The sequence below is a fragment of the Schistocerca nitens genome, chromosome 5 (assembly GCF_023898315.1).
Source record: "Schistocerca nitens isolate TAMUIC-IGC-003100 chromosome 5, iqSchNite1.1, whole genome shotgun sequence".
Taxonomy (NCBI): domain Eukaryota; kingdom Metazoa; phylum Arthropoda; class Insecta; order Orthoptera; family Acrididae; genus Schistocerca; species Schistocerca nitens.
In genome coordinates this window covers 803,622,718-803,646,861 of record NC_064618.1, presented here as the reverse complement: position 1 = coordinate 803,646,861, position 24,144 = coordinate 803,622,718, and the positions used below count along the sequence as shown (strand labels likewise).

The 24,144-nt window shown below is 47.1% G+C and overlaps 1 protein-coding gene across 1 annotated transcript in view; it reads left to right on the top strand.

Annotated features, from left to right (window-relative positions):
• Positions 1-24,144, top strand: part of LOC126259854 (uncharacterized) — a 433,950-nt gene that overhangs the window by 142,173 nt on the left and 267,633 nt on the right. The window lies entirely within an intron of this gene.

Sequence of the window (24,144 nt, the reverse complement as noted above, 5' to 3'; positions counted from 1 at the left end):
AATGGTAATTTATGTTTGTGGATATTAAATAATGTACAAAACAAATAAGGACCGATGACCCAGCAGTTCGGTCTCCCCCCCCCCCCCCTCAAAACAAATCTACACATATTATTGTTCTTCTTTATTAATTATTATTTTTCATGTTACGTTCCAGTATAAAGGATATGGCAGATGAAGAGCAATAAGTGGCCCATACTGTACGGATTACCATTAAAAATAAATTAAAATAGTTTGATATATTCTTTTCCAGCCTCATTTGCGCAGCCCCATTTTTCTCCATTTCTAAATTCTGTGGGTTAGCCCGTTTTTTCGCGGATGCCTTCAATTCAAGCCTTTTTGAAGGCGAATAGTGGACATGATCCGTATGACAGCTAATAGGTTTCCGGATGCTTTTGATCAGTAAGTGCGCATCCGTGTGTATGCACCACAGTGCGTTACCTTTTTCTCATGATGGATAGGCAGCATAAGCACTGGTGCCAGCTTATTGGTCGGACAGTCTTCGACGAATACAGGTTCACTAAATTTAACTATCAGGGTAGCACGAGAAGTGACTTGTCTTTCTTCCAAGGATTTTCATTTCAGCATTTCCTTTATGCTTTCATACGAGCTCATAGTGAGGTGACAAGAATCTTGGGATAGCGATATCCACAAAATGGTTCAAATGGCTCTGAGCACTATGGGACGTAACTTCTGAGGTCCTCAGTCCCCTATAACTTAGAACTACTTAAACCTAACTAACCTAAGGACATAACACACAACCATGCCCGAGGCAGGATTCGAAACTGCGACCGTAGCGGTCGCGCGGTTCCAGACTGTAGCGATATACACACACTGCACATACACAGATGGCTGTACTATCGCGTAGACAAGGTATGAAAGGACACTGCGCTGGCGGAGCTGTCCTTTTTACTCAGGTGCTTCTTGTGAAAAGGTTTCCGACGTGATTACGGCCGCACGACTGCGTTAAATAACCGCAGAAATCAATGCGGGACGTACAACGAACGTATCCGTTACGATAGTGCGATGAAATTTGGCGTTAATGGGCTAAGGCAGCAGACAACCGACGCGAATGGCCTTGCTAACAACACGATATCGCCTGCAGCACCTCTTCCGGACTCACGACCATATCGGCTGGACCCCTGACGACTGGAAAACAGTGTCCTGGTCAGATGAATCCTCATTTCAATTGGTGGTAGTTTAGGTTTAGAGTGTGGCGCAGATCCCACGAAATGGACCCAGATTGTTAATAAGGCACTGTGCAAGTTGGTTGTGGCTCCATGGAATGGACTGGGTTCTCTGGTCCAAATGAACGGATTGTTGACCATTTGCAGCTATTCGTGGACTTCATCTCCCAAACGGTGTAATTTTTATGGATGACAGTGCGCCTTGTCACCGGGCCAAAATTGTTACGATCAGTTTAGAGAACGTTCTGGACGATTAGAACGAATAATTTGGCCGTCCAGATCGCTCGACATGAATGCCATCGAACATTTATGGGACGTAATCGAGGGGTCTGTTGGTGCACAAAATCGCGCGCCGGCAACTCTTTCACAGTTACGGCTGGCTGTAGAAGCCGCATGGCTCAATATTTCTGCAGGGGTATTAAACGATTTGTTGACTCCATGCGTCGTCGAGTCGCTGCAGTACGCCGGGCAAAAGGAGGTCCGACACGATATTACGAGGTGGTTGTTCTTGTGGTGGTCTCCAGTCCTGAGACCGGTTTGATGCAGCTTTCCACGCTACCCTATCCTGTGCAAGCTTCTTCATCCCCCAGTACTTACTGCATCCTCCATCCTTATGAATCTGCTTAGTGTATTCATCTCATGGTATCCCTCTACGATTTTTACCCTCCACGCTGCCCTCCAACGCTAAATTTGTGATCCCTTGGTGCCTCAGAACATGTCCTACAAACCAGTCCCTTCTTCTTGTCAAGTTGTGCCACAAACTCCTCTTCTCCCCAATTCTATTCAATGACTCCTCATTAGTTATGTGATCTACCCATCTGATATTCAGCATTCTTCTGTAGCACCACATTTCGAAAGCTTCTATTCTCTTCTTGTCCAGACTATTTATCGTCCACGTTTCACTTCCATACATGGCTACTCTCCATACAAATACTTCCTGACACTTAAATCTATACTCCATGTTAACAAATTTCTTTTGTTCACAAACGCTTTCCTTGCCATTGCCAGTCTACAATTTATATCTTCTCTACTTCGACTATCATCAGATATTTTGCTCTCCACATAGCAAAACTCCTTTACTACTTTAAGCGTCTCATTTCCTAATCTAATTCCCTCAGCATCACCCGACTTAATTCGACTACTTTCCATTATCCTCGTTTTGCTTTTGTTGATATTCAACTTATATCCTCCTTTCAAGACACTATCCATTCCGTTCAACTGCTCTTCCAAGTCCTTTGCTGTCTCTGACAGAATTACAATATCATCGGCAAACCTCAAAGTTTTTATTTCTTCTCCATGAATTTTAATACCTACTCCGAATTTTTCTTTTGTTTCCTTTACTGCTTGCTCAATGTACAGATTGAATAAAATCGGGGAGAGGCTACAACCCTGTCTCACTCCCTTCCCAACCATTGCTCCCCTTCCATGCTCCTCGTCTCTTTAGCTGCCATCTTGTTTCTGTACAAATTCTAAATAGCCTTTCGCTCCCTGTATTTGACCCCTGCCACCTTCAGAATTTGAAAGAGAGTATTCCAGTCAACATTGTCAAAAGCTTTTTCTAAGTCTACAAATGCTAGAAACGTAGGTTTGCCTTTCCGTAATCTTTCTTCTAAGATAAGTCGTGAGGTCAGTATTGCCTCACGTGTTCCAATATTTCTACGGAATCCAAACTGGTCTTCCCCGAGGTCAGCTTCTACCAGTTTTTCCATTCGTCTGTAAAGAATTCGCGTTAGTATTTTGCAGCTGTGACTTATTAAACTGATAGTTCGGTAATTTTCACATCTGTCAACGCCTTCTTTTTTTGGGATTGGAATTATTGGTTCAAATGGCTCTGAGCACTATGGGACTTAACATCTGTGGTCATCAGTCCCCTAGAACTTAGAACTACTTATACCTAACTAACCTAAGGACATCTCACACACCCATGCCCGAGGCAGGATTCGAACCTCCGACCGTAGCGTTCGCGCAGTTCCAGACTGAAGCGCATAGAACCGCACGGCCACACTGGCCGGCCTTGGAATTATTATATTCTTCTTGAAGTCTGAGGGTATTTTGCCGGTCGCATACATCTTGCTCACCAGATGGTAGAGTTCTGTCAGGACTGGCTCTCCCAAGGCTGTCAGTAGTTCTAAAGGAATGTTGTCTACTTCCGGGGCCTTGTTTCGACTCAGATCTTTCTGTGCTCTGTCAAACTCTTCACGCAGTGTCATATCTCCCACTTCATCTTCATCTACGTCCTCCTCCATTTCCATAATATTGTCCTCAAGAACATCGCGCTTGTGTAAACCCTCTGTATACTCCATCCACCTTTCTGCTTTCCCTTCTTTGATCAGTACTGGGTTTCCATCTGAGCTCTTGATGTTCATACAAGTGGTTCTCCTTTCTCCAAAGGTCTCTTTAATTTTCCTGTAGGCAGTATCTATCGTACTCTAGTGATATACGCCTGTACATCCTTACATTTGTCCTCTAGCCATCCCTGCTTAGCCATTTTGCACTTCCTGTCGATCTCATTTTTGAGACGTTTGTATTCCTTTTTGCCTGCTTCATTTACTGCATTTTTATATTTTCTCCTTTCATCAATTAAATTCAATATTTCTTCTGTTACCCAAGGATTTCTACTAGCCCTCGTCCTTTTACCTACTTGATCCTCTGCTGCCTTCACTACTTCATCCCTCAGAGCTACCCATTCTCCTTCTACTGTATTTCTTTCCCCCATTCCTGTCAATTGTTCCCTTCTGCTCTCCCTGAAACTGTGTACAACCTCTGGTTCTGTCAGTTTATCCAGGTCCCATCTCCTTAAATTACCACCTTTTTGCAGTTTCTTCAGTTTTAACCTACAGTTCATAACCAATAGATTGTGGTCAGAGTCCACATCTGCCCCTGTAAGTGTCTTACAATTTGAAATCTGGTTCCTAAATCTAATTACGAGGTATCCCATGACTTTTGTCACATCAGTGTGTATCAACCTGCTACGGTCGTAGCAGCGCGTCTCTGAATTCGTTCGATGGTTACTGTCTTGGATGCTAGATTAGAACGCCAAATACTTAAAACAAAAAAAAGAAAAAACAAAAAAACAGGAATTAGCCATGCTAACAAGTTCTTCATGATTCCATTTACATAAACACTGCATTTCGCTGGAACCGTTCCGCCAAATCGAAATCTTTTTCGCCTTTACTAATATTGGTTATGCGTGATCGTTAGGTTTCATACCTCTCCTTAAGCCGTCGGCACACGGACCGTGCATCCGAACGTTGAACGTTGAGCGTGCCGAGTTTCTGACGTCATAGCGTGGAATAGCACGCTCTGGAGTCTTTCCGAACGTACAGAGCAATATCTGGCATGCCAGATATTCTGAGCGTGCGTCTGAGCGTTGACCAATGAGATGGCACAACGCCAACTACGTCACAAGCACGTACAGAGTTGTGAGGCGCCATATTGGCATTCATTTCAAGTCTATATGTACATATGCCGCTTCTGAGTACCAGCAAATTGAGAATCACTGGAAAACTCGTTGTTAACTGTGTGATTCGTTCCAATAAAATAATGAGAAACATCATGTTCGTGGCAAAAGAATTACTGTAACTTGCGTATTATGAGAGTAGGCTATTTGAAGGCAGCGACACACTGAAGATCCACCCAAAACGTATTATTCTTGGTACAATTTGTTATAATTAAACTTCAATTAGTAACATATCTACGATTAAGGTTTTCAGCAATGGGTAACATAATATGATTAGGTGAAACGGTGTGATGATTTAGCATAATGAGTAGCGTCCCTGTCCTGTGTAAAGTCATGTGTTGAGGCAATGGATCGCGTCTTGACCCATCCTAAATTTTTTGTCCTAACATTCGCGTTTTTATTAGGTTCTAATACTTTATTATTAGTTTAATATAAACATATACTATAATATTTGATGTTAAGTAAATATAAGTTCACCTTTTTTTGAGGGGTGACTTTGTTCGATCGCCTTAATCTACAGGACATATTTTGCTCCTTTTTCTTTTACGCTTCGTAATTCACATGTCGCAAAGATTGTGCTACTGGGTAGGAACAGTGATCAAGTAAGACTGACCTTGGGGTTTTACTAAAATGTGGGAATGATGAAATAACGTTTATCTTGTGCGGAGAAGTATTCCAAATTTGTGATGCACTGTTTGTAATGGAACTTTTATAAGCCTGTATCCTTATTGATTGGACATGGTACTTTCCTTTTCGTGGACGATGGAGGACATGTGCGTTTTAATAGAGCTACCGTGGGAATTTTACGCGCACCCGTTGAGTAAACAGTGTGATTACGAAATAGAAGCATCCCTCAACTGCTGCTGGAGTGCATTGCGATCACGTATATCACGTTGGGTCCCACGTGCCGTATGCACAAGTCGCATCGTTCCTGAGCGTTCAGCAGCACGTTGAAATTGACACGCTCAACGTTAACGTTCGACAGCACGGTCCGTGTGCCGACGGCTTTAGTGCTGCCGCTAATTACTTGCACGCTGTGAGGTGCTCTGGATGCAGTGAGATCGGCTGGCGTTTGCCGGGCGGACCGCGGCTCCGGGCAGTTGTGTCCCGGAGGAGCCCTCGCGTGACGTCCCGCGGTCGCCGCGCAGCAAAAACGGCGCCAGCCCCGGAGCGGAGACGCGCTCGCTAGCCGCCCCGGCAGTCGTTACCCCTTCCGGTCGCCGCTTCTCACGCTCAGCGCTTCCCCCTTAATTGGATCTCCCATCTCAACGACTGCTCTCATAGCTGGCTTAAGAGCCCGGCGTACACAGAGTTCACAGAAGTTCGCGCCACAAGTTCCGCAAAGACCACGCAAAAGTAAATCCCCATAGTGCTCCTAAGTTAACCTACTTTAAGAAACTTGGTGCATCTCATGCCGATTAAAATGGCGTGCTAAAAATGTACGAATGTACACTACTGACCATTAAAATTGCTACACCACGGAAGATGACGTGCTACAGACGCGAAATTTAACCGACAGGAAGAAGTGATAAGCAAATCATTAGCTTTTCAGAGCATTCACACAAGGTTGGCGCCGGTGCCGACACCTACAACGTGCTGACATGAGGAAAGTTTCCAACCGATTTCTCATACACAAACAGCAGTTGACTGGCGTTGCCTGGTGAAACGTTTTGTCATGCCTCGTGTAAGGAGGAGAAATGCGTACCAACGCGTTTCCGACTTTGATAAAGGTCGGATTGTAGCCTATCGCGATTGCGGTTTATCGTATCGCCACCTTGCTGCTCAAAAATGGTTCAAATGGCTCTGAGCACTATGGGACTCAACATCTTAGGTCATAAGTCCCCTAGAACTTAGAACTACTTAAACCTAAGTAACCTAAGGACATCACACACACCCATGCCCGAGGCAGGATTCGAACCTGCGACCGTAGCAGTCCCGCGGTTCCGGACTGCAGCGCCAGAACCGCACGGCCACCGCGGCCGGCCCTTGCTGCTCGCGTTCGTCGAGATCCAATGACCGTTAGCAGAATATGGAATCGGTGGGTTCAGGAGGGTAATACGGAACGCCGTGCTGGATCACAACGGCCTCGTATCACTAGCAGTCGAGATGATAGGCATCTTATCCGCATGGCTGTAACGGATCGTGCAGCCACTTCTCGATCCCTGAGTCAACAGATGGGGACGTTTGCAAGACAACAACCATCTGCACGAACAGTTGGACGACGTTTACAGCAGCATGGACTATCAGCTCGGAGACCATGGCTGCGGCTACCCTTGACGCTGCATTACAGATAGGAGCACCTGCGATGGTGTACTCAACTACGAACTGGCTGCACGAATGGCAAAACGTCATTTTTTCGGATGAATCCAGGTTCTGTTTACAGCATCGTGATGGTCGCATCCGTGTTTGGCGACATCGCGGCGAACGCACATTGGAAGTGTGTATTCGTCATCGCCATACTGGCGTATCACCCGGCGTGATTGTATGGGGTGCCATCGGTTACACCTCTCGGTCACCTCTTGTTCGCATTAAAGGCATTACAAATGTGTTACGACCCGTGGGTCTACCCTTCATTCGATCCCTTGCGAAACCCTACATTTCAGCAGGATAATGCACGACCTCATGTTGCAGGTCCTGTACGGGCCTTTCTGGATACAGAAAATGTTCGACTGCTGCCCTGGCCAGCACATTCTTCAGATCTCTCACCAATTGAAAACGTTTGGTCAATGGTGGCCGAGCAACTAGCTCGCCAGAATAAGTCAGTCACTACTCTTGATGAACTGTGGTATCGTGTTGAAGCTGCATGGGCAGCTGTACCTGTACGCGCCATCCAAGCTCTGTTGGACTGAATGCCCAGGCGTATCAAGGCCGTTATTACGGCCAGAGGTGGTTGTTCTGGGTACTGATTTCTGAGTATCTATGCACCCAAATTGCTTGAAAATGTAATCACATGTCAGTTCTAGTGTAATATATTTGTCCAATGAATACCCGTGTATCATCTGCATTTCTTCTTGGTGTAGCAATCTTAATGGCCAGTAGTGTAGTAAGGATGGATTACAACATAAAAAAAATGATTGGTATACAACTTGAATTTCAGTACGAGGCGGGTCGGAATTTCAGTACTAGGGAAGCCTACGAATGTTACCGACGTGGTCAAATATCCGACTATTTGAGGGTCATACCGATTAGTGTCTGCTTCAGTTACGCCTCAAGTACGTGTTCTTGGCAGTTGTAAGGTGCACGTAGCGAAAACAGTCCAAATGCATTTTAAAGCACTGGCAGTAAGAAATTAGGCACATTAACGAGCAAACGGCGTCAACAAACAAAGAACTTATCATCTGAAAGTAAGGACACATGCTTGACACCTTGGTTTCATCTAATCGTTCGTGATTCTGTGCCGGCCGCTGTGGCCGTGGCCGAGCGGTTCTAGGCGCTTGTCTGGAACTGCGCTGCTGGTACTGTCGCAGGTTCGAATCCTGCCTCGGGCATGGATGTGTGTGACGTCCTTAGGTTAGTTAGGTTTAAGTAGTTCTAAGTCTAGGGAAATGATGACCTCAGATGTTAAGTCCCTTTGTGCTTAGAGCCATTTGAAAATTTTTTTTTCGTGAATCTTTCTTGAGGTGTTTATGCTCAGATTATCTCGTTGTAGTGCACGCTAGCGAGACATTATCAAAATTACCTTACCTTTACAGTAGACAGATTTCAGTTCCAGGAACAAAAAACGCAAAACATATTGAATGTTGATTAACTGTGCATTGCCTCCCTCCCCACCCAAACTCCCGCTACATGGTGCCAACTGGTATTTTAAGGTCCAGCCTTAACATCGGTTAGTACCGGTTCGAAACCATCACTCGATATCAATTGTTTAAAAAATGTCTTAGTATTTAAAATCCCATACAAAATATTGGAAATGTTTCCCGAGAATCCTGTAATGCTTCGTAGAAAATTAAAACATCTTTTAGAGCAACTTTAACTACGAGCTATGTCTGTAATTGAAGAACTTGGTTTAGTGTCTCTAGCCACATAGAAAATTTTCTTATTTTACCGGCAGTACAGCCAAGACTTTTTGCGCTGAGTCATTGGCGTCAGTTAACAGTTATAGTAGTAGTGATCGGTGACTGATACAAAGTTTCAGTTACCTGAACGCTTCATGCAAGTGCGCAACTAAGAAATTTGTCTACAAGGGGTCAGAGGAAGAAGCATAGTCCTTCGGCCCCACTGTTCGCTATGATCTGCGTTGTCGGCCGTCCGAAAAATATCCTCTTATTGCTAGACTTCATTGTCAGCATAGTTCTGTTTACTTGTTCTCCTTTTTGGTATCACATTTTATATTTTGTAGAGTACAGCGCTCCAAAGAAGAAAATTATGGTAAAACAATCAGGCAGGCATCACATCGCTGCGGTAAGCAATTAACAGACGAGAAACCCTGAAATCGGCGTTGATTTAACTGAGTAAAACTAAACATGTATCGTGACGAAAAAGGCATTTCAGTAGTTGCGTTCACGGTACCGTTGTTAATAAGTTATTGATACAATACCTACTGACAAGCTGTACACAAAAATGCAGAATGCGACCAGTGTTTTTTTTTCCAATATACGAAGTTAAGTCAATTATTATCCGCAAAGTAGTTCTAAAATTTTATTGTAATCAAATAGGAAACTTACAAGAACATCATTTTTCGACATAGTCTCCTCGCGTTTCAACGCACTTCGTCCATCGTTGCACAAGCTTCCCAATGCCCTCATAAAAGAAGCTTCTCGGTTAAGCTGCGAGCCAGGAATGCACCGCTTCTTTCACTGCTTCGTCCGAGGTAAATCGACGGCCCCTTATTGCCTGTTTGAGTGGACCAAACAAGTGATAGTCAGAAGGGGCAAGATCGGGACTATATGGAGGATGATCGAGTACTTCAAATTTGAGTTACTGGAGCGTTTCAGCAGTGTGCGGACGGGCATTGTCGTGCAACAACACAACACCTTTTGACAGCAATCCTCGGCGTTTGCTTCAGGCTTTAGCCTGGCAGTAAGTACCTCACTGTAGCGTACACTGTTTATTGTTGTGCTCCTTTCCCCATAATGTTCCAGTACTGGACCTTGTGCGTCCCAGAAAACAGTAAGCATCAGTTTTCCTGCGGACGGTTGGGTCTTGAACTACTTCTTGCACGACGAATTTGGATGTTTCCATTCCATACTCTACCGTTTACTCTCCGGCTCGTAATGATGGATCCATGTTTCGTCACCAGTAATGATCCTGTCTAAGAAGTTGTCCCCTTCGTTACCATAGCGATGCAAATCTTTTTGGAAATGTCAGTGTACATCATGTGTAATGGATGTAAGTGTAGATATTTTTATATGTGGTTCCTTAATACGTACGTACATCAGTGTGTGGCGGTTTGTTTCCATTCTGCATCAAACAGTCTTCCCACAAACACACTACAAACTTTGTTACCTGATGTTTTCATGACGGCCGTAACTGCACCACTGAGTGGATTACGCCTGGCAGTATAGACTAGCCGTTTTGCATGCATACTTCCACACCTCAATACATGACCTGCTTCCCAGGGGTAAATAAGCATTAATGGATTGCTCTTGCCATATACACTTGGATTACGCCTGTCAATATAGACTAACCGTTTTTCGTGCACACATCCACACTTCAACACGTGACCTGCTGCCCAGGGGAAAATAATCACTAATGGTCTTCTCTTGCCCTTATGTACTTGGTGGTATTATCCAACCGAAATGCTGTATGTATTTTGTGGTATTATCCAACCAAAAAGCATATGACTTACAATAGCGGTAATTATTACTCTGCAAATGACGTAAATACTGGTGCAATGTTGTTCAGTACACAGTCTTCAGTCACCAACAGAAATATCTGCAGTTACACCATTACGAAACGTATAAACGACACGCCGTGCAGAGCAGGTGCCTTCATAGCAGCGAGACGGGCAAAGTTTGGTTGTGATAGGATCCTCACCCGAGCAGCTTTTCAGTTTGTAACATCGTCGTCGGCAACACGTTAATGCCAGAACTTTTTGGTATGGCAGTCGTCGAAACTTGAGTACGAGGAAACGGGAGTTTCGATTTTAGTGGCGATCAATAAGTAGCGTTGAATGTCGTAGCTGGGACGTGTAGAGGGGAAGGATGGGCTGGAGCCGTGTGGATACGGGCGTGACGGTCGCGCCGGCGCTCCCGGCGAGGACGGGGGCAGTCTGCGGAACCAGTAGGCCCGCATTGTCCGCCGCTGCAATGAGCCGGCCGTTTCTTGCACCCTGCTCTCTCCTATCCTGTCCAGTCCAGCCCCGCCATGCCGTTTACAACGTGACTGCGCTCGCCTGCCCGCTTTTGGTAACCTCAGTGCGCCACACTGTCGGGTAAAAACTTCCACTTGTGACCTTGGCGGCTGTGGCCGTGCCTTACCCCGACGGCGGCGCGCCTTTGAGTTGAAACTTATTGTGACAAGTCCTCTGTGGCTGCTTCACCGCCGAGAAATACGTGCGCTGCACCAGTCGGCATTTGCATCGAATGACTATTCTCGCATCTCCGCAGTCCAGACACGAATTCCTTCAGCTATTAATCATTTTGATTCGGATGTCGTCGTGAGTAGATCCTCATGGTGGCACGCTGTGATCTTTGAGCAGACGGCAGTTACCAAGTTAGCAACGCAGAACTCATCTAATTGTGTTAGCATGACCTGACCCCCTCCACTTGTCAAGTACCTAGAAATCAACCGAGATGGCAGTCCATCAGTTAGCAAGGGCATCACTGGATCCTGCCTATGTTCGCTAAAATGTTACCACGTTTATCATTAAATATTTTTTTCATAAAATCTGTCATTACATTGTGTGTTTTGAAGGCATATAATGGCGATGGTCCAGGTAGATGTGGTGCACCTGTCTCTAACTTAATCGAGGATCTACAGGTTAATGCGGAATACAGATCACTGTGCGATATATTATTTATCTCGGTTCTGGAAAGATTAAACGTGAAAGGGGGCTATAAATGTGGGGGTGGGCCAATTTCTTGCATTCTCACGTACTCAACCCCTAGCCTCCTGAAATACTACATTCAGCAATCTGAATCACCAGACCAAGCTTACATAAAGGATTTCAATTTCAGTTTTGGAACTTGGCTGTGAAGACAGAAAAATTGGAAGTACTTTTATATTGGGGCAAAAACGTTCAAAAGGTATTGCTACAGGTAGGAAACACATTGGAACTGTTAATGTGGGGGTGGGGTGCGGTGGGAGGGTTGGGGGAGGGGCGTCCAGGAGGAAAGTAGTAAGTTGTCGTAAGTTGTCGATCATTAAATCTCTCATTATCTAGGCTGGTTTGAAGACGTGTAATAGCGATGGTCCACGTAGATGCAGTGCACAACCTATCTTAACTGGTCATCCAGGTAGTCGAGGATCTACAGGTTAACATGGAATACAGATCACTGTGACATATATTATTTATCTCGTTTTCGGAAAAGTAGAGCCTGAAAGGGGCATAAATGTGGTGATGGGGGAATTTATTGAAATCTCGTGTACTGGACTACTAGCCACCTGAAATACTGCATTCGGCAATCGGAATCATCGCACCAAGCTTAAATATAGGATTTTAAGTTGAATCTTGAATATTGGCTGTGAAGGCATAAAAATTGAAAGTCTTTCTAAATTGGGGCAAAAACATTCAAAAGATATTGCCACAGCTTGCACACATACTGGAGCTCCCCCCTGCGGGTCCGGGGATTAGAATAGGCCCGAGGTATTCCTGCCTGTCGTAAGAGGCGACTAAAAGGAGACCATCCCCCTCACGGGGGTAGTTAGCGCCTGCGTCCGGAGACGGACGGTTTCCCGACCTATAATCGTGGTCTCTTTGGTTTTTCACTTCTCGTTTCTTCATTCCTTTTGTTGGTTCCTTTCTTTGCTCTTCTCCACTTCACTGTCTTCCTTACTCCTTCCCTTGACTTCTCCTTGCCTTCTCATTGCCTTTTTCTCCTTGCCTTCTCATTGCCTTTTTCTCCTTGCCTTCTCATTGCCTTCTTCTCCTTGCCTTCTCCTTGCCTCCTTCTCCTTGCTTTCTCATTGCCTTCTTCTCCTTGCCTTCTCTGGTCTCCGCCTCGGCGTTTGAGACGGTCTGTCCTCTTTCTCCCTCTCTCTTCTTTTTCCTCTTCTTCCTTCCTCCCTGTGCGTGTCTGAAGGCCGACCCACGCGTTCGCACGCGTAGCCGGTGACGGGGTAACGCGTAAGTCCCCGCCCTGGGTAGACATGTAAGGCACGCGCGTACCCCCTGGTAAAGGCCAGGCCCGGGGAGGGGTGATTGCCTGAGCTGATACCTTCTGACCATGCCGATTGGTCCCTCCGTCTGTTTCTCGGGAGGTGTGACCTGAGGTGTAAACATTCACCTAAGGCGGGAGTGCCCTCTGAGAGGGTCCCCACAAGGAAGGAGCGCGCCATCGGAGACGCTGGCAATCATGGGGGATTCCTCCGCAATGGATTCTACTCCATCGCTTTCGACTTCGACCCACAAACGGAAACGTGACCAGCCAACAGTGACAAAAATACTACCGCCTGCCCCACAGTTCCTCGTCGTTTCTCGATCTGAGGAAGGAAAGGATTTTTCCTCTGTCAACCCTTTCGTTATCCAGAAGGGCGTAGATGCCATAGCTGGATCTGTCAAATCTTGTACCAGATTGCGTAACGGTACCCTATTACTCGAAACTGAGAGCGCCTTTCAGGCACAAAAACTGCTTCGGGCCACACTCCTTTACACATTCCCTGTCCGGGTGGAGGCTCACCGAACTTTGAATTCGTCTCGTGGTGTGGTCTATACTAGATCCCTCGACGGCTTGACTGACGAGGAGATTCAATCTTTCCTCGCTGAGCAGGGCGTGACGGCTGTCCATAGGGTCATGAAAAAGGTCAACAATGACCTTGTACCGACCCGGACACTTTTCTTAACCTTCGATAGTGTTAAGCTGCCATCGCGCATCAAGGCGGGCTACGAGGTCATTTCAGTTCGCCCCTATGTCCCGACACCTACGCGCTGCTACCAGTGTCAGCGTTTCAATCACACTCGACAGTCTTGTTCCAATGCGGCTAAATGTGTCACTTGTGGCAGGGATGCCCATGAGGGTGACTGTCCACCTCCGTCTCCTCGTTGTGTGAACTGTCAGGGTGACCATGCCGCATCCTCCCGCGACTGTCCTGTCTATAAGGAAGAACGCTGTATCCAGGAAATTCGAGTCAAAGAGAAAGTGTCCACCTCGGCTGCTCGCAAGCTATTGGCTAGTAGGAAGCCCACGCTGCTCCCAGCGGGGAAATACAGCACTGTCCTCGCCTCTCCTCGGACTACCCGGGAGGTAGCAACCCAGACATGCGATCTGACCTTCAGCACCACGGTCGTCCGTTCGGCCAGTGCTAAGATCGCGCGGTCGACGTCTCCTCTTCCTCCCATCACCCCACAGACACCAGCCACTTCCTCAGCTTCTGCTCAGTCGAAGACCCCGAAGTCAGATGCACGGGCCTTCAAGAAGGAACCATCCCGTGCAGACTTCCTCCGTTCCTCGACCTCCCAGCCTTCGACCGGTACTTCCACCAAACGTCCTTCTAAAAAGGCGCATAGGAAGCACAGTTCTCCTTCTCCGCCGCGGCGCCTTTCTTCTCCTGCGCCACCCAGCGGTTGCCGCCCCAGGCCGTCATCCGTTTCGCCTGGCCGCACCGCTGGTAGCCGAACATCTGGCCGTTCACCGGCGGAGGAAGCTCCCCCTCCCGGCCATCCTCCTGAGATGGCCGATGACCCTATAGACCCCATGGACGATGACTGTCTGCCTCCTGCTAGCGGCGGCAGTGCTCGCTCGAAGCCAGGCCCTAAGCGGCCTTCGAGGTGACCCCTTCTCTCATCTTCCTTTTCTTACGATGGCACTTATTAACTGGAATATTCGCAGCATTCGCTCCAACCGAGAGGACTTGAAGTTGCTGCTCCGCTCGCATCGTCCGCTTGTCGTAGCCCTCCAGGAAACGAAGCTACGCCCATGCGATCAAATTGCCTTGGCACACTACACCTCTGTGCGTTTTGACCTACCCCCTGTGGTAGGTATCCCAGCTCATGGAGGGGTTATGTTGCTGGTCCGGGATGATATTTACTACGATCCCATCACGTTGCACACCGGCCTGCAGGCAGTAGCCATCCGCATTACTCTCCCCACTTTCACGTTTTCCTTTTGTACCGTTTACGCTCCATCGTCATCTGCCGTTACCAGGGCAGACATGACGCAACTTATTACTCAGCTACCTGCACCATTTTTGTTAACTGGAGACTTCAATGCCCACCATCCTCTTTGGGGCTCTCCAGCATCCTGCCCGAGGGGCTCCTTGTTAGCGGACCTTTTCAACCAGCTCAATCTTGTCTGCCTCAATACTGGCGCCCCTACTTTTCTTTCGGACACATCTCATACCTATTCCCATTTAGACCTCTCTATATGTACTCCCCAACTTTTATTACTCAGCTACCTGCACCATTTTTGTTAACTGGAGACTTCAATGCCCACCATCCTCTTTGGGGCTCTCCAGCATCCTGCCCGAGGGGCTCCTTGTTAGCGGACCTTTTCAACCAGCTCAATCTTGTCTGCCTCAATACTGGCGCCCCTACTTTTCTTTCGGACACATCTCATACCTATTCCCATTTAGACCTCTCTATATGTACTCCCCAACTTGCACGCCGGTTTGAGTGGTATGCACTTGCTGATGCATATTCGAGCGACCACTTCCCGTGTGTTATCCATCTCCTGCAGCATACTCCCTCTCCGTGCTCCTCTCGTTGGACCATCTCCAAGGCAGACTGGGGGCTCTTCTCTTCCAGGGCGACCTTTCAGGATCAAACCTTCACAAGCTGCGATCGTCAGGTCGCACACCTCACGGAAGTCATTCTCGCTGCTGCTGAATATTCCATCCCTCACCCTACTTCTTCTCCACGTCGCGTACCGGTCCCCTGGTGGACCGCAGCATGTAGGGACGCTTTACGTGCTCGTCGACGTGCTTTACGCACCTTTAAACGCCACCCTACAGTGGCGAATTGCATTAATTATAAACGATTACGTGCTCAGTGTCGTCGTATTATTAAAGAAAGCAAGAAAGCCAGCTGGGCTGCTTTCACCAGCACCTTCAACAGTTCTACTCCTTCTTCTGTTGTCTGGGGTAGCCTGCGCCGGCTATCTGGCACTAAGGTCCACTCCCCAGTTTCTGGCTTGAAGGTCGCGAATGAAGTCCTTGTGGCCCCTGAGGCTGTCTCCAATGCCTTCGGCCGCTTTTTCGCCGAGGTTTCGAGCTCCGCTCATTACCACCCTGCCTTCCTCCCCCGCAAACAGGCAGAGGAGGCGAGGCCACCTAACTTCCGCTCCTCGAATCGTGAAGGTTATAATGCCCCATTCACCATGCGGGAACTGGAAAACGCACTTGGCCGATCACGGTCCTCCGCTCCAGGGCCTGATTCTATTCATATCCAGATGCTGAAGAACCTTTCTCCTGCGGGTAAAGGTTTTCTTCTTCGTACTTACAATCGCATCTGGATTGAGGGACATGTTCCCGCATGCTGGCGCGAGTCTATTGTTGTCCCGATTCCTAAGCCGGGGAAGGACAAGCACTTGCCTTCCAGTTATCGACCTATCTCGCTTACCAGCTGTGTCTGTAAAGTGATGGAGCGAATGGTTAACTCTCGATTGGTTTGGCTGCTCGAGTCTCGACGCCTACTTACCAATGTACAATGTGGATTTCGAAGGCGCCGCTCTGCTGTCGACCATCTGGTTACCTTGTCGACCTTCATCATGAATAACTTCTTGCGGAAGCGCCCGACCGCGGCTGTGTTCTTTGATTTGGAGAAGGCTTACGACACCTGTTGGAGGGCGGGCATTCTCCGCACCATGCATACGTGGGGCTTTCGCGGTCGCCTCCCTCTTTTTATTCGTTCCTTTTTCATGGATAGACAGTTTCGGGTGCGTGTGGGTTCTGTCCTGTCCGACACCTTTCGCCAGGAGAATGGGGTGCCACAGGGCTCAGTTTTGAGCGTCGCTCTCTTCGCCATCGCGATCAATCCAATAATGGATTGCCTCCCAGCTGATGTATCAGGCTCCCTTTTCGTGGACGATTTTACCATCTATTGCAGCGCGCAGTGTCCACGTGTCCTGGAGCGCTGTCTTCAGCGTTCTCTTGACCGTCTTTACTCTTGGAGTGTCGCCAATGGCTTCCGTTTTTCTGCCGAGAAGACGGTCTGTATTAACTTCTGGCGCTACAAAGAGTTTCTCCCACCGTCCTTACGACTCGGTCCCGTTGCTCTCCCACTCGTGGAGACAATCAAATTTTTAGGCCTTACCTTTGACAGGAAACTTAGCTGGTCTCCACATGTGTCATATTTGGCCGCCCGTTGTACCCGTTCTTTAAATGTCCTCCGTGTTCTCAGTGGTATGTCGTGGGGAGCGGATCGAACCGTCCTACTTCGTCTATATCGGTCGATCGTCCGCTCCAAGCTGGATTATGGGAGCTTCGTATACTCCTCTGCACGGCCATCCATCTTACGCCGCCTCAACTCCATACAACATCGGGGTTTACGACTTGCGATCGGAGCATTTTATACCAGTCCCGTAGAGAGTCTTCATGCTGACGCTGGCGAATTGCCACTCACCTACCGGCGCGATATACTGCTTTGTCGGTATGCCTGTCGGCTACTGTCAATGCCCGACCATCCTTCTTATCGTTCCTTTTTTGACGACTCTCTTGACTTTCAATACGGGTTGTATGTCTCTGCCTTGCTACCCCCTGGAGTTCGCTTTCGTCGCCTCCTTCAACACCTTCATTTTTCACTCCCTGCAACCTTTCGAGTGGGCGAGAGCCGCACGCCACCTTGGCTCCAGGCTCAGGTCCGCGTTCACCTCGACCTCAGCTCGCTCCCAAAAGAGGTCACCCCCGGTTCGGTCTACCACTCCCGTTTTTTGGAACTTCGTTCGAAGTTCAACAACATGACTTTCATTTATACAGATGGCTCTAAGACCAATGACGGGGTCGGGTGTTCCTTTATTGTCGGGGCACAAAGTTTCCAATACCGGCTCCATGGCCATTGTTCGGTCTTCACAGCTGAGCTCTTTGCCCTCTACCAGGCTGTTCTGTACATCTGCCGCCACCGACATTCTGCTTATGTCATCTGCTCAGATTCCCTGAGCGCCATCCAGAGCCTCAGTGATCCGTACCCGGTTCACCCTTTCGTACACCGGATCCAACGCTCTCTTCAGCAGCTGGTGGACGTCGGTACGCCGGTTAGCTTTATGTGGGTTCCTGGCCATGTCGGTATCCCTGGGAACGAAGCTGCAGATGCCGCGGCCAAGGCTGCGGTCCTCCAGCCTCGGACAGCTTCTTGTTGTGTCCCTTCGTCCGATTTTAGCAGGGTCATTTGTCGGCGCGTTGTGTCGCTGTGGCATGCCGATTGGGCTGCACTTACCGACAACAAGCTTCGGGCCTTAAAACCTCTTCCCGTGGCTTGGACGTCCTCCTCACGCCCTTCTCGGCGGGAGGAGGTCGTTTTAGCAAGGTTGAGAATTGGACACTGCCGGTTCAGCCATCGCCATCTGCTGACGGCTGCGCCGGCGCCGTTCTGCCCATGTGGGCACTTGCTGACGGTTAGTCACATTTTAATGTCCTGTCCCGATCTTAAAACACTGCGCCTCGATCTTAACCTGCCTACTACTTTAGATGCCATTTTAGCGGATGACCCACGAGCAGCTGCTCGTGTTCTTTGTTTTATCAATTTGACAAACCTCGCTAAGGACATTTGATGATGTTTTTTAATCCTATGCCTGTCAGTCTGTCTTTTATTGTGTTTTCCCTTTTAGTTGTTGTTGTCAACTTGTGCCTCGCGGTGCATTCTTAGAGTAGTCAGGGCGCTAATGACCATTGAAGTTGTGCGCCCGAAAACCACAAAAAAAAAAAAAAAACATACTGGAGCTGTTTATGAGAGGGTGGGATGGGCAGGAGTGTGCAGAAGGAGAACTGTTAGACATGGGTCTTCATTCGTAGTAGCCGAGTACCAAACAAGAGCCGCACTTCTTGTAGCTTATGCAGCGTTGAAGTGCACGCAGAGATCGCGAAAAAGCAGGTCACTAATGTGTTCCGCAGAATCGTAAAACAGTCTATAGCCGTTATCAAAACAGTCTATAGCCGTTATCCTGTCCTTCAGCACTAATTAGAATGTCGATCAGTACAACTCGTGTGGTGAACTAAGATCGTAAAGTTTCCTTCTATTGAAATGTTACGTATGGTGTATGGGTCTCGAACGTAGAGGATTTTTCAAAGCTTTAACACTTTCCTTCTACTAAGGTACACTGTGGCTTGCTCTGATTCCATTCTTTATGTGACATGCAAAACACAGAATTCATCGGCGCTTTCAGTATTGTCTAAGACAGCTCCCTCATCCCCGTACGGCCGCTTGCAAATTGACGGGACAGCCTACGTTGTTTTGCCACTCTCGTGGCACATGAGGTACAGTGCAAAGCTTAGTGAATCTCGTGCAAGACTGCTATTTCCCTAGTACTACAGGACAGTTCATATTTTAATCTGTACTTAGTAATGTAGTCATGTATGGAAGTGAGACATGAACTATAAATAGTGTAGACAAGAAGAGAATACAAGCTTTTGATATGTGGTGCTACAGAAGACTGCTGAAGATTATGCGGGTGGATCACATAACTACTGAGGGGGTACTGGGAGAATTGAGGAGAAAAGAAATTTGTGACACAGCCTTACTAGAAGAAGAGACCGGTAGATAAGACTCATTCTGAGATACATGGGATCACCAGGTTCGTATTGGAGGGAAGTGTTGGGGGTAAAAAACGTAGAAGGAGACAAAGTGAAGAGTACAGTAAGCAGTTGCCGGGGGATGTAGGCTGCATTAGTTATTCGGAGATGAAGAGGCTTGCACAGGACGGAGTAGCATGGAGAGCTGCATCAAACAGCTTTCGAACTGAAGACCACAACAACATAACTTGTTAATGGTTATTATTCAGACATAATAGTTGCCATTTTGTACGAGATTGAAAAAAACTGCTGATCACTTCTTTGTAGCAGTGGGTGTCTTCCGCCATTAACTGTACGTACAAGAACAAGGACACTTCCGTGATACTCACAAGGGGACCCTCCATAGTGTAAATCACGGATTTTGATGCGCTTCAAACATGTTGTAGAGGCACTTACCCTGAGTACCTGGCTATCCGGATTTTTAGCGACGGGCCTTGGGTTTTAAGAAAATCGATTTTGAAGTTCATTGCGCTCTTTGTATATCCGTAACGTTACAAAGATTTCGAGGCAGTCAGCGTAGTGGAGTGGTAAAGGTTCACAGCTACTGCGCTGGATGTACCGTGTTAGAATGCTGCTCGTGTCCTTTTTTTTTTCCTTTCAAAATCGACCGAATTTTTCAATTTTATTTCAAAGAATATCAACAAACAGTGTAAGGTGTGCGAAATAATAACGATATATTCAGTTATTAATTGCTTCAAGTATTCATTCCGTTTGTGGTTCGCATCATATTCTCCCAATTCATCTTCTTCGTTGAAATCTATCAACTCATCGTCAATAATGATCTGTCTGTCGACCAAGAGATCCTGTACTGCGATACATATCTCATCGCCAAGTGCAACGGAATTGGCAGAGATCACGCTAGGCGGTGTATTCGTCACAAGATTTAAATCGCGGAGATTTTCGGCGTATTTAATGGCATTTATGATTTCGCCTTTTGATTCTTTGTTCAACTCCTCTACTTGTGGAGCTTCTTCTGGCTGCACTACTGCAGAAACACTTGCTTCTTCCATTTCACAGAATTTTTCTAACACACGGCACTAGAGACACTTTGCGAGCAACTGACGCTGTAGTTAGATGCGAACGTAAAGGAATGCAACTCACATCCTCATTGGCCTAGGAGCTGGGGTTCCCGTTACGGCTAACGGTATTCACGGAAGAGGGGACGATAATGGGCGGAGATCGATTTCAGGTAATACAAGAAACGACCGTTGTACGAACATTTGGAACTCCAACTGCGAACCACAAACGGAATGAATGTTTGAAAAAATTAATAACTGAATACATCTTTATAATTTCGCACACCTTACACTGTTTGTTGATATTATTTGAAATAAAACTGTAAAATTCGGTCTATTTTGAAAAAAAAAGTAGACGAACAGGATTCGAACACGGTACCTCCAGCGCGGTAGCCATGAACCTTTACCGCTACGCTACGCTGACCTGCTCGAAAACTTTGTAACGTTACGGGTATACAAAGCCCGCAATGAACTTCAAAATCGATTTTCTCAAAAACCAAGGTCCGTTGGTAAAACCAGGATAACCAGGTACTCAGGGTAAGTGCCTCTACAACATATTTGAAGCGCACCAAAATCCGTGATTTACACTATGGAGGGTCCCCTTGCCAGTGTGCGCTCTAGCATATTAAAAATCTGCTTTCCTCTGAGGCTGAAGTCTTCTATAGGTCGATCCCATCTTATAGCTTCCGGGGAAGATATTACCAACTGCAGTGCTTGATTCAAAACACAAATTGACCGTGTATCTTACTTCCTCCCTCTGCGATCCTCAGTAAAATTTTGTCCTGTGTTCTGCTCAAGTGTTAAATTTACGCCCTTCAGTATTTTAACCATTTAATAATTCCATTATTCCTCCCACCCCCCTCCCCTCCCCTTTCCGGAACGTGCCTTTCGGTCTATATTCGAATTTTAGAGTCGTCGATTTCTCCGTACCTGTAACTCTCCTTCTCCAGGCAGTTCTAACCATAAAACTAATCACCACTGGAAGCTAACAGAACAACGTAATCGATTCTCTGTTCCACACTGAGAGCTCGTGTTTATATTACTAAACGGGTAACCTGGCGCATGGTGCACATTACTGGTTGCAGATTGCCTATCTAAAGGTTTTCAGAGGCAACAAAAATTTGACTTGCAATATTTCGAATAATTGTTGACCGAATTTAAAGAGCTGTCATAATTAAGAGGTATAATCTTCTGTTAGAGGCTTAACACAGTAAGACAAATATTACAGTCAGAAACGGTGTATATTCTCTGCGAGGCAACGTCACTCACGGCCCCAGACTATGTTCTTACGGTATTTGATATGAGAGCACTCTTAGCGACTTCCAGAAAAACTTAACTTTCAAATCTTTATAGAACGTTTTATCGCTGACACCACCCACAAAATGATGGAGCAAAATTTATCGCTTATGACATTTTCGCTGAGGAGGACTTCAGTATCGGGGATGACTTCTTAGTTCATTGCCTCTTTAGTACTAACTCTATTCGCAACATGTTTTGGAGACAGTATCCATGTATACCACTGATGATACCTGCACTACTACACGATGGTACGACACGTAGCTGGAGATATGGTCTCACGAATATACCGGGTGATCAAAAAGTCAGTATAAATTTGAAAACTTAATAAACCACGGAATAATGTAGATAGAGAGGTAAAAATTGACATACATGATAGGAATGACATGGGGTTTTATTAGAACAAAAAAAACCACCCCATATTGCTAGACGCGTGAAAGATCTCTTGCGCGCTACGTTTGGTGATGATCGTGTGCTCAGCCGCCACTTTCGTCATGCTTGGCCTCTCAGGTCCCCAGACTTCAGTCCGTGCGATTATTGGCTTTGGGGTTGCCTGAAGTGGCAAGTGTATCGTGATCGACCGACATCTCTAGGGATGCTGAAAGGCAACATCCGACGCCAATGCCTCAGCATAACTCCGGACATGCTTTACAGCGCTGTTCACAACATTATTTCTCGACTACAGCTATTGTTGAGGTATGATGACGGACATATTGAGCATTTCCTGTAATCTTTGCTTTGTCTTACTTTGTTATGCTAATTATTGCTATTCTGTTCAGATGAAGCGCCATCTGTCGGACATTATTTGAACGTTTGTATTTTTTGGTTCTAATAAAACCCCATGTCATTCCAAGCATGTGTGTCAATTTGTACCTCTCTATCTACATTATTCCGTGATTTATTCAGTTTTCAAATTTATACTGACTTTTTGATCACCCGGTAGATATGCGTCGAAAAACTAGCTTTCGCTTGGAAAGCAGCGAATATTATCCAAACTATAGTCATCCAGCGTTTGATAACGAGAGCTCTTACTGACTTGCATCACAGTTTAAACATAATCTGAAATTATTTCTAAACTTTTTCACGCTTACGTGCTTACCATAAAAATTTAAGACATTTGTAAAGTAATGAAACGTTTGAGACGGTGTTTTTTCCTGGGAGTTTGATCCTTCAGACAATTGGGAACGCTGGTTTCCTAATTGTTACTAAAAGATACGGCTTCTTGGCCACACTTCGCTTGTTTGTATGCGTTACAGCGACAACTGTGCGGGCTGGTACGTAGTGACCAAAACAGATCGCGCCCATTGGCGGTCGTGTGCAGGGCAGTGGAGCAGCGTGGAGCCTTCTTTCTGCTATGCAGGCGTCACGCGCTGTCAGACCAGCCAGCGTGCCACGCTTGTGTATTGTTCCAATGCCGAGGCGTATCTCCACAGCGAGCCAATCTGACAATGGGATGAGTGTGTCCGCGCGGAAGCTGGCGCAACGCTTACGTGTGTGTGTGTTTGTGTGTGTGCACGTGAGGGGGGGGGGGGTAGGGATATGTTTCCATCGGCTGCGCCGCCTGCCATTGGGCAACGACGCGGAAGCCGGCCTGCAGTCGGTTCGGCAGCGGAGCGCGTCGCAATTTCCTGGCGGAGATGAGCCGCGCCGAGTGCGTCGCCAGATTGCTGGACCACCTTTCTGGGCGGCGAGGTGGCCTATCGATCGCTCTGGAGGGCGCTTGCCGCCGCCTCCGGGCTGCCCTCGCTGCGACACACGCCGCCCGAGCAGCTGTAGCCGCAAGGCCGCCCTCGCGCCGGACGCGTTTCTCGACTTGAAACACTCGAAAACTTGTTTGGCCCACGTTCAGAAAGAACCTGATACATCGCGCCGAACGCACTCTTCGACGTCATTTGCGGCTGCATCGTTCCCCAGCTTGTAAGCAGCTCCCCAGTTACTCCCTTTCTGCATATAATTCTCATTTTCCTCGCGACGTAGCGTCACAAGTGCCCCAGGGAAGTGTGAGAGGAATACTGTTCCTTTCTGTATGTGACGGACATGGTGGGCAGCAATCGACGACTGTTTGCTGACTACACTGTGGCATGTGAGGTGTCGTTGACTGATTGTGGGAGGATACAAGGTAACTCAGACAAAATTTCCAGTTGGTGTGATGGCAGCTTCCTTTAAATGGTGAAAAATGTAACTTCTACGTTTCTAACATTTGTAGACTTAGAGAAAGCTTTTCACAACGTTGACTGACATACTCTCTTTCAAATTCTAAAGGTGGCAGGGGTAAAATACAGGGAGCGAAAGGCTATTTACAATTTGTACAGAAACCAGATGGCAGTTATAAGAGTCGAGGGACACGAAAGGGAAGCAGTGGTTGGGA